Here is a 10,991-nt window from a genome sequence, read left to right as displayed (position 1 = left end):
CTAAGCCTGAATCATCGGCTGATCCCACCCTGCTTTCCTTGAGAGACTTTGCTCTTCCTTACGGGCAAGCAGGAGCAGTTGCTCAGCCTGCTGTGCTGTCCCCCTGGGACACCCAAGGAGGGGAGCCCTGCACCTTGGCCCCCTCTGCAGCCACAGCAGGCAGCACCCCGAGGGCAGGGACTGGGGCACCAGGGTCCCTGGGGGCAGGAGCCCCAGCAGACTCACGTCCCGGGGTGCTGCTGCCCGGCTGTGGCCCCACGCCAGCCCGTTGCCAGTGGCAGTTGGGACCAACAGCTGCAGGTTCTGGTTGGAGATGGCCCCCTGGTCCCACAGCCCGGCCGGGGACATGCTCACCCACCTGCCTGGTGGCACACCAGAGGATCTAATGCTCTTTTTTGGACCCCAAACTTCTGGAGTCATAAAACTACAAAGCCACACTAAACCTTGCTGTGTTTCTGGGGTGAAATTTCAAAGTTCTGCCAGGGAACAGGGATGTGACCCCCTTCTTCTGCTCAAGCATCGCATCCCTTCATTGCCAACCTGCAGGGAGCAGGGCATGAAGTCTGTATGGTCGTCTTCGAGCTCTCTCACTGCGCCGTGCAGTGCCCCTTGCCCTTTCATTCCAGGGTACAGTGACTATTATTAGACCTCTCCTGCTGGGGACGGATCCATAACAACAGCAAAATATACTCAGCAGCCCTGCTGGGCTTTTAAAATATTTACAGTGTAAGATGGTTTACTGCGGAGGGGGGCCTGGTAGAGCACAGAGAGGGGAGCACCGGGATTTCTGTGCTCCCTGTGGGTCTGCTGTGAGGTTTCCTGCTGGGACAGTCTCATCCAGCGAGGAGGGAAAAAAACCCCTGCAGGGCTGAAGCCAGCACTTGAGGTCAGGGGGTTTCCCACCAACTGTCTGACAACTTCCAGCTGGAATTCCAGCAAATTTTCCACTGACTCTTGTCTGGGAACATGCATGAGGGGCTGCACATCAAAGAAGGAGGGCTCTGTAACGGTGTTATCAGGGTTAGAGAGTATTTTTAGACCTGTGGTCATGCCTTGAAGGCCTCACTATGGCTCATGACCCCCACACACTAGATCCACAGCCAGAAGTCGAGCAGAAGCTGTAGATGCCCTCTTAGGAGCCCAGTCGGGTAGCGGCTACGTATGCACAAGCATTGGTAAGGCTGGTGACAGGGTCTGTGCCAGGCACAGTGCTCCCCTGCTTTCCTGCTGGGTCTCCAAAGTGTGGCGATGCTGGGTCTTACTGGCCAGAGTCGATGTGCTCCAAACTGCCGAGCTGGGTGAGGAAACAGGCAGGACCACGGCAGCAGCCTGATCTCCTACAAGGGCACAGGCATCCACCTCCTGTGCTGAGCAGCTTCTTCCCAGGTGAGAAAAGCATGGAAAAGCTTCACCACACTTTGGCGGTGGAGAGGCATCAGGGTGGAGCACGGCACATTGGTATTTTTGGAAGGCTTTTGCTGTGGGATTCCTTGTAAGAGCTCTGCACCGGCTGGCTCTTACACTAAATACAATGAATTCAGCCAGCGTAGACATCACAGCTTCTCCAGCCACTGCAGTGGTTTTGCAGGGACAGAGTTTTTAGGGTTCTCTAGGACTTAATGGAAAATTAGAATTCATATAGGAGGAGAGCAGATACAGCAGGGGGACTGAGGCTCGGTGCTCATGAACAGATCCTTTTTGCTTTGCCCTTGTTTCACAGTACAGATGACTTAATGCCTGTAGAACTCGTAACTAATTGCTTAGCCTCAGACTTAAGATTAGGCTTAGACCAACTTCTCTATGACTTCACAAGCCTTGCATTTAGCTCTACCAAGCTCCCCAAACACCCTCCCCTCCCTCTTGGCCTTCAGCACATCCCCAGGGACCCCCAGTGCAGTGTCTCTGCTGTCCCAAGGCACCTCCTGCTGCCCCACATCCTCCTGGCCACTGCCCAGCCCCCAGTTGACGTAACAGATGCTCCAGCTGGATTTCAAAATCACGGCCGACCCTTGGCATTGGGGTAGGGTGAGTCCTTATGTGCGCTGCTGCAGCCCCCAGGGGAGAAGGGAAGGCTTGGGGAGGAGCGGGGGAGGAGGAAGGGGATTGCTCCATGCCACCAGGATCTCGTTAGCATCAGGACATGTAGGTGATAGCTGGAGGGAGACATCCGTCCATCCGTCCATCTGTCAGGAGGGCAGCCTGGTGCCCAGCTCTGGCCACGCGGCGCTGCCAGCCTGCATCCCCATGCCAGGATGGGTGGCACCCCTCTGCCAGTCCCTGCAGGGCATGGGTGCTGAGCGTCTGCTCCAAAAATCCTCTGCCACAGAAGGAATCATGGTTTGCCTTGGCAACCGGGGTTTGATGGAGCTCTCTGCTCCTCCCTCCCCTCAGCACCAAGCCTCGGCTGCAGCTTAAGCCTCTTCTGCAGCTTCTCACTAAGTTGATTAATGGAAATAATTGGTCTCTTTGTACATCTGGAGACAGTTGCCGTGACAGCAGTTGTATTTTTGTTTTGTTCCCAGGTCGAGCTTGTTTTTCACATCCCACATCTTCGAGGTGCTAATAAATCAGGCAGGGCACTCCGGTTCCCCTCCCCACCTCTGAAAGACGCACATCTCTCCAGGGGATGGGGTGGCAGAGCTGGGTGAGGCACGCTTGCACCTTTCTCCCCCCCATTTTTCACGCCTTCAGGCCAGGCTCGCAGTGGGTGGACACAGGACTTCTGCACAGCAAAGAGCAGCGAGCCAAAGCCCTCGTGTTCCCCCAGCCAGTCCCTGCAGGGCATGGGTGCTGAGCGTCTGCTCCAAAAATCCTCTGCCACAGAAGGAATCATGGTTTGCCTTGGCAACCGGGGTTTGATGGAGCTCTCTGCTCCTCCCTCCCCTCAGCACCAAGCCTCGGCTGCAGCTTAAGCCTCTTCTGCAGCTTCTCACTAAGTTGATTAATGGAAATAATTGGTCTCTTTGTACATCTGGAGACAGTTGCCGTGACAGCAGTTGTATTTTTGTTTTGTTCCCAGGTCGAGCTTGTTTTTCACATCCCACATCTTCGAGGTGCTAATAAATCAGGCAGGGCACTCCGGTTCCCCTCCCCACCTCTGAAAGACGCACATCTCTCCAGGGGATGGGGTGGCAGAGCTGGGTGAGGCACGCTTGCACCTTTCTCCCCCCCATTTTTCACGCCTTCAGGCCAGGCTCGCAGTGGGTGGACACAGCTCTCTGACTTCTGCACAGCAAAGAGCAGCGAGCCAAAGCCCTTCTGTCCCCCCAGCACAGCCATGAGCACCCATCGCCTTGTGAGCCAGCACCCACGGGCCCCTCTGTCCCCTGCAGAGGCCCTTTCAAAGCTGTAAGGACTATGAGGGTACAAGTCCCTTCTCCATTACTTTTATTTTCTCCCAACTTCTTATTTAACTGCCTTTCTATGTCAACATATTTTTACATGAACACAACCAGTGACTGCATGAAAGATCTGCTAATGCCTGAACTTGCAAAGCAGATGAACCACAGCCCAGGCACTTTAAATCCTTCGGCTGCAAAAGCCTCACGGTTGCTGTTGCAGGCATTTTCCAGGAAGACTCAAGCCCCTGCTTGTGATGTGCGGACACAGCCACCACACCTGGGCCATCGGGTGGTTTCCTTTGCAGTGGGGATCCCCTTCAGACTTGGGTTCCCTGTGGTCCCCCAAATCATTCAGGGAGAAAAGTCCCTGTTGGATTTCACCTCAAAGGCGGGAAACTCCCCAGTGGTCGCACAGCTCTTCTGACAACACCAAGGCACTGACCTCTTGAGTGAGCATCACCTTCTCAAACCCCACTTGAATGCCTGGCCCAGGGATGCTCACCCCCAGCACAACCTCCCCAACATCTTGCAGGCTTCCCTGGGCAAGGAGAAGTCAAGTGCATGCAGAGGGGATGCAGCTGGGGCTACGTTCTAGCACAGATGCCCTTGTCACCTATGAAGGAAGGGGAAGCCACAACAGGTTTTGATGGGATAGCTCTAGTTTTGGGTAGAGGAAGACTCTTCTCCAAGGACAGAGGTAAGTGAGGATGAGTCTTTATTTTTATGCCTAGCAGGAAAAGAGCAATTTTGTCTAGCTTTTCTTTGTGATTTGAGGAGCTGAGCTCTGTTGCTGTGTGAAAGCAGTGCTCGCATGGCTGGGAATAGGAGTTTAGCTGGGAAGAGGCATTGTACAGGCTCTAACGATGAAGTTTTGGCTGCTGCTAGTTGAGGAGGCTCTGCCTAGCACAGGGTGGATGAAGCTGAGGGCCACCTGCCTTGGCTTTTCCTCATCCAGGCTTGCACAACCCCATAGCAACTTGCATCCAAAGAGTCCTTCTGACTCGGTGTGGTGTAAGGGGCTGAGTGAGAAGCTGTGAAACCTCCCGAGGTGCGAGAGCCCTGGCAGCTCCCAGTGGTGCCTAAAAATAGCCAGGGCAACTCTTAAGAGCGTCACTGTGGAATGAGGCTGATTAGCAAAGGCAGGCTTAGCTCTGCTGCCTGCACAGCAGAAAGCCACCCGTAGGACTCCTGGCCCAGGGCAGGGGCACTGCTTGCCTGGGAAGACGGGGGTGGGGGAAGATCTGACTTTGGGACCGGTGAGAAGGATTAGGCGGCCGGGACGGTGCTACTGGTGCTTTACAGACAATAGAAATGGCAAGCATAGGAGTTATAAATCGGCTGGCAGCGAGAGGTGGCTAAGCTAAGCCCTTTCGGTGGCCCCGTGCTTCTGTTACCCACTGAAATGAGCACTTTGGCTGTGCGACCCTGCTGGGATCCTCACCTGGGCAGAGAAAGCTCTGCTGGCCTGCACACCCCCTTCTCTGAATATTTCTGTGATGGCTGGAGAATTTTTGTACATCTGTGTCAGGTGACAGCAGCTTCTGATCCCTTCTGCAGGCAGGGTAAATCTGCATAAGTCACCAGGGATATGGCATGGAGACACGAGCTGAAGCGGCACTCGAGACATGCCTGTAGCATTACACTGGGGATGCTCAGTAATCACGGTGAGTTAAAGTCTCAGAAAAGGGAAAGCTTCTAATGAAATGAATTGTCATCTCTTTTATGGTCTGCTGAAATGAGGACCATAAAATGCCTGGGTGTAGAAGGACATGGGGTGCCTCTAACGTACATGGGAAAGATGCTGGGTACGAGACCAGTCCTGCAGGAGGAATGTCTACATGCACTAAAGAGTCCTGAGATCCTGGGTTGCCAGGTCTGCAAACACGGCCGTGGCAGCTCTGTGTAAGGGGAAGCTCAGTGCAGGAACAAGAGACAGCAGCAAGGTGACCTGGGGACTGAGGAGATGCTCTGAGCGCAGGAGCCAGCGGACTGAAACCCCAGCAAGGACTGCCTGAGCTGGCGGATCTGCCACTTACACAAGCGCCACAAGAGGTTAAGCTTTGGGGGTTCCCTGGATCTTGCTGGGCTGGCCCTCCACACAGAGCAAAACTTGCTTACACGGTTATGTACGGGCAAACAACATTCCCGTGCAAAGCGCGCGGGCAGCCTGTGAGCAGGATTTGCACACAACATCCCCGTCGCTGGCAGGGGAGAGGCCATGGGGCACGGCTTGCACAAGGGGCTGCCCTTAGGGCAGCATTGGAACGTGGCTTGGTAAAAGTACATGGCTGTGAAGTATGGAAAATACAGCAGGAAAGTCATTACAGCAGAATTGTTGATATTTTTTTCCTCTTAGCAGCTTTCTAGCATCTAGTAATTCAGAATACAGAGGGAGGTCAAATGATTCTATGAAACAGGAAGGAAAAAACCCTTTCCTGTGTATGTAATATCTCCTGGTGACTAAAAATTGTATCCATCCACAGCGTGAATCCCTACCTGATTTAGTTGACTTTCCTTCTGGACATGACTTCAAACAAGCTTCATACGCAGCAGGGCAGCAGCTTCTGGGGAAGGAAAAGAAAATAAACGTAAGAAAACCTTATGTGCACTTTTATTGGGAAGCATAAAGCTCAGCTGCTTTTTCCGCCATCTGTGACCAGGGCAGCAAAGGGGACGCGGGGCCTGGCAGGGCTCTGCCCACCAGGCTCAGCTGGAGCCTGGCTTGGTGAGCAGGGAGACGCCACACAAAGGGCTGCGGGCCGGTGATATTCATGTGGCACCTTCTCGGGAGGGTTTGTGCTGGCAGAGATTTGGCCTGCTGTGTCTAAGAGCAAGGAAAGTCCAGCCGGGGGCCTGGCTTCACAGAGAAGTTCTCTTTGGTTTTGCTTCTCCTTTTGTTAACGTCACGCGGGCGTGCTGGGGAGCACCGAAGCGACTTGCATCTCCTGACCTGCGCCACCGGGCGACCTGGCCACTGCCTTGAGAGCACAACCGAGTCTTGGTTTGCAGCTCCACTGCCCTTTAAAGAAGTGAAACTCCCATGTCAGCTTCTCTGAGGCAGAAGGGGAAGTTTGATCTGGTACTTTTAGCCACCTTGCTTCGTCCGTCTTCTGCTCCTTGGGTTTCTTTGCTGTCTGTGCACAGCTGTACCACCTCCCCCTGTCCCCAAGCCCCACTCAAAGACATTTCCTCTGTGGCCTTAACATCTGCGGGTGCATTGCAATCTCCTGACCTGCAGAGCCCAGCCAACAAGACACTTGCTTATTTTAGCAGCTGTTTCAGCTTTCAGACTTTTTGGAACATCATGGGCTGTTTTTTTCACATTGTCCCAGGGACAAATATTAGCAGAACAGAAAGCAAGAGATGAACCATTTAACCGTATAAGCAGCAGCGCATCCAACAATTCATCTGTCTGGCCCATCTGGGTTGAGCACCACTCTGACTAGAACAGTTCCCCATAATTTTCCAAGCTGGGACAGATCTACAGCCTCTCTATTTTTTTGACCCACTTTTAAAACTCCCTACTTGTTGGAGCTGACTACTTGCTGGCTTTGGCCCTGCTTCAAGGACAGGGCACTTGCTGCTTCTGTGTGTCAGTTTGCCCATCTGTTAAATGGAGCTATTAATACTCACTCCCCGCGCTAGATGCTTCAAATATTTGTAAAGCATTTTCAGATCTGCAGATGACAGGCTTACAGAAGTGGAAAATACTAATTATGATCATGACAGTAGCCAGACAAAGACATGGGGATTTAACAATACACTTTTGTTAGTGTTTACCCCAATTTACAGTCAAGTGCTTACTGGAAACACTGGAACGGAAAAGAAACAGTATTCCCACAACTCTGGGAATATGCATCACCCATTTGGGGCACCAAGCAGGCAAACAAAAGCAGGAAGGAAGAAAGCCAGCTTTGGAAATCCACGCGTCTTTATTTTCCCTCTGCCTTCCTGCCTTGCTCTGGCTCGTGTGTTACGCAGCCCAAACAGTTAAACCTCCAGCACTTCAGATGTGTTGCAAAATATCTCAAAATACGTGGCCCTCTGCCAGGAGAGGCTTAAAGCAAATTGGAGCAAGGATGCTCTGAAGAAGTTATCACTGAGCAGCCCTGTTCCTGATGGGATGTGGGGGGGAACCCCCATTTTCTCTTGAAAAAAGCTGATTTGGGAGACAGAAACACTTTAGCAACTGGTATTGGCTTCCCAACCCTGAAGCCCTGGCTCTGGCTAGCCGTTTCTCCCCACAGCCCTTGCTTGGGGATCTGGAGTCCGCAAATCTGAAGCTGGACCCCTTGTTCCATCCCCAAAGGCTCATTCCATCCTGGGCTCATCCCGTCCTGCTGCTCCTGGGGCGATGGGCAGAGCTCTGAAGGTCCGGCTGTGCAAAGGCCAGGCAATATCCCACGCAGAGAGTTTGGGGATGTAAAGGTGGTGAGGCGGATAAGTCCATGCAGTGTGACTAAGGATGGGCTGTAGTAACCTGTTAAGGACCATTTTACATTTCCTAATCTAAGCCTATAATCCATCAAGGTAGCACAGGTTGTTTTGGGACCCCTGTGGAAATGGTAATGGCATAGCTAAACATCCATAACCCACCAGGAATGAACCACAAGGGCATCAGCATGATGCACACGTTTGGGGTTCAGGTTCCCTCTGTGTTTATCAGCCGTTACCCAACAGGAACAAGCACACAAAACAAACTCAGTGCTCTTATACGTTCCAAATGAACCCAGAATGCTTTTTGGCAGAATTCGGCATTATTCTACACAACAGCTGTTCTGGTGCTGCTTTTGATCCAGAGAGGAAATCCTCTCTGCTTTCAAGCAAGGTGATGGCAGCAGAGAGAAGGTCGTTCTCGCCTCTCTGGACTCCTGGGTAAACAAGCGGCTGCATGCGTCGCTGAGCAGGACAGGAGCCCAGTCCTCCCTCATGTAGTGCCCTGTCCCCAGCAGCAGCTGGCAGCCTTGGCATCAGAGGTGCAAGAAAAGATGTAATTGTAGTGGAATGTTTTTCATCATTTACTAATTACCCTGAACCAGGGGGGGTTTATAACCCTTAAAATGCAATATCCTCTTAATCATACCCGGGATTGCTTTGTTACTGAGAGCACTACCTGCTATCTATTAAAACGCCTTCTGAGCTCTTTGTTCAGCGATATCTCATGGCAATGAGCACCACAGATTAATTACACTTTCTGGAAACACTAATTCTAGTAAAGTTGATGACGCTCTGGTGGGGATATGTTTGGCTTATTACGTCACTGCAAATATCAACAAATGTTGGTATTTCGGCGCCCGCCAGGGAGTTCCCAAGGCAGCGGCTTGCGACCAGCAACATGCCTGCATGCAAGCCAGCATGGAGGAGCTGTGCAAAGAGCACCAAGCCTCTCTGGGATGTGCTGGGAAGGAAGCGTTTGGGAACTCGCTGTGCAAATCAGAAGCCGCTGGTGTAAGATACCTATCCCCGTAGGCTCGAGAGGAGCAAGAGTTTGGAACCAGAGCACGGGGTGGTTCACCATCCAACTGCTGTTCTTCCTGCTTGCGCTGCAGGTGCCAGCTGAGTGGCTGTGTCGTGAGGAGCTGTGGCCAAAGTCCACACAACAGCTCAACCTTCCCGTCTCACTGGCTGGTGCCGGGAAGCCTTGGGAGCAGCTCCCTTTATGACTTAGCTTTTTCTAGACATGGGCTAGAGACAACCAGAAGCATGGGGGTTTTTTTCTCCCTCACCCTCTCTAAAATGGGTACTGTGATGGAAAATTCATTTTCTGGATCAGTCCATATGTACAGCTTTGGTGACGCTAAGGAAAACCTTAGTAGTGTGGAGAAACAATTGGGTTCAGGCTTTGAATGTGAAAATGGGAGAGACTGGAACAGGGTGGCACAGAAAGGCAAACAAAAAGCTGGGTCGAAGCTCCTGCTGTTCCTTATGGACTTGCAGATTCATCCCTGATTCTGCCAGACTTGTATGAGCCCAGGAAAATAATCTGCTTTGTGTGTAACCCATGTAAAATAGCAATAACGCTGGTGTTTGGTGGCCCAGACAGGCTGGAGGGATTAATGCACAGCAGAATGCTGCAGGAACTGGCTCTGAAATGTGGGAGATCAGGAAATGTTAGCAACTTGGAAAACATTTGCCACAGTTACTTTGGGGGGGCAGGGTTGTATGCCTGTGGGTATTCCTCTGAGCAGGCTCAAAAGCAGATTTACTTTTCTTTGAAATAAGAGGACAAAGGAAAAAAGCAAAACTCTGCCTTCTAGCTCACCACGTGCCTGTAGACCTCAGAATCAGCCACTGAGTACAGAAATAGCGGGTGGCTGGATGATGCATGGCTATGAGTGTTCTTGGGTTTCCATCTCTTCATGACCAAGCTGCCTGCACTGGGAGCCGATGCACTATATTTAATGGTCTCCAGTTCTTTGAGGCATCTGAGTCCGCACTCTCTGGAACGTGTCTCTGAAAATGATGGCATGGGGGACTCGTACATCCACGGGGGACTCTGTCTGAAGGACTCAGTGCCCTGTTCTGTGCTCGAGGTGTATTAAGCACTACTGGTGCATCCATGTTTGTAAATGGCCATTTAACCTACATCTGCACTACAAATTAATCCAGGCACTGAGGATCTCTTTATGCATCCTTCTTTCCCAAACATCATTCCTCACGAGAATAGAAACACGACAATTTCTCAGTTGGGTGGCCACACATTAGCACGGTGGCCCTTTCCAGCCAAGAGTTTCGGAAGCCAAGGTGTGCCCCACAGCTATCCAAGCCAGGCACCCCAACCTCACTGTGAGCCCAGAGCCTGAGGGGCTGCAACCACCTGAGGGGCTCTGCCACCCAGTCAAGCCATCCCCGCTCCTCTCCCCCTTGAGCTGCCGCAGCATCCCCACTGCGGCTGCCTCTTGCTCCTCTGACCCCAGCATGTCCTCCTCCTCGTTTGAATCACCAGCCCAGCCACCCAGGGCATTGCTTCTGGGTTAGCAGCTAAACTTGGCTCTTGTTCTGCAGAACCATTTACCCACCCTGAGCAAAGAAAAATGTTTCCCAAACACCCCTTTGGGGCCAAGGCATTGCATGCATGTGAAAGCTCACCACCGCGGCTCGCTACCAGCTGCTTAGGGGAATCCAGAGAGAGGAAAGAAAGGCACACAGCTCCGAGGTGGAGGAATTTGCAAAGCTTCCTTAGAATACCACCACACAGCGGTTCTTTTTTTATCCCAAGTCTTTGCCTTTTAAAACATTTGCTTGGAAAGCTGGATGCCAGGGAGTCTCCGAGCCCGCTTCCACCACCGTGCTCTGCAAAACTCCCGTTCATGCCCGCAGTTCGAAGGGGAGCCCTGGGCAGCCCCACAGCTCCCAACAGCCCTAAGGATGGATTCAGACCAGGGCACCACACGGATGGCACGCTGGGCGCCTGTCCCGCAGGCCGGCGTCCGTTCCCGTGCGAGCACAGAGACGCCCCAACGCTGTAAGGGATTCCCCCCGGCAAGTCGCTCGGAATAAATGGACACATGTCAGAGTGAGGCCAGGAATCCCCACGGGGGCCACCCATCCACGGTCCTTCGTGGTTTCTAGAGGCCGGGACTGCTCTCCCTGCTACCCCTCCGCCGCCAGTACCGAACGGCGTTATTTCCCCAGTGGAACAGCCGCCGT

At 52.6% G+C, this 10,991-nt stretch overlaps 1 protein-coding gene across 1 annotated transcript in view; it reads right to left on the bottom strand.

Annotated features, from left to right (window-relative positions):
• PKIG (cAMP-dependent protein kinase inhibitor gamma) overlaps positions 1 to 5,905 on the bottom strand; it is a 12,350-nt gene extending 6,445 nt beyond the window's left edge. The window contains exon 1 of the mRNA XM_009637333.2: positions 5,838 to 5,905. The gene's annotated coding sequence lies outside the window, so the exon portion shown is untranslated. The remainder of the gene's footprint in view (positions 1 to 5,837) is intronic.
• Positions 5,906 to 10,991: the final 5,086 nt, after the last annotated feature.

The sequence above is a fragment of the Egretta garzetta genome, unplaced genomic scaffold, assembly GCF_000687185.1.
Source record: "Egretta garzetta isolate BGI_Z169 unplaced genomic scaffold, ASM68718v1 scaffold214, whole genome shotgun sequence".
In the NCBI taxonomy this organism is placed as follows: Eukaryota; Metazoa; Chordata; class Aves; order Pelecaniformes; family Ardeidae; genus Egretta; species Egretta garzetta.
Note: the sequence above shows the minus strand (reverse complement) of the source record. Positions and strands in the feature narration are given on the sequence as shown.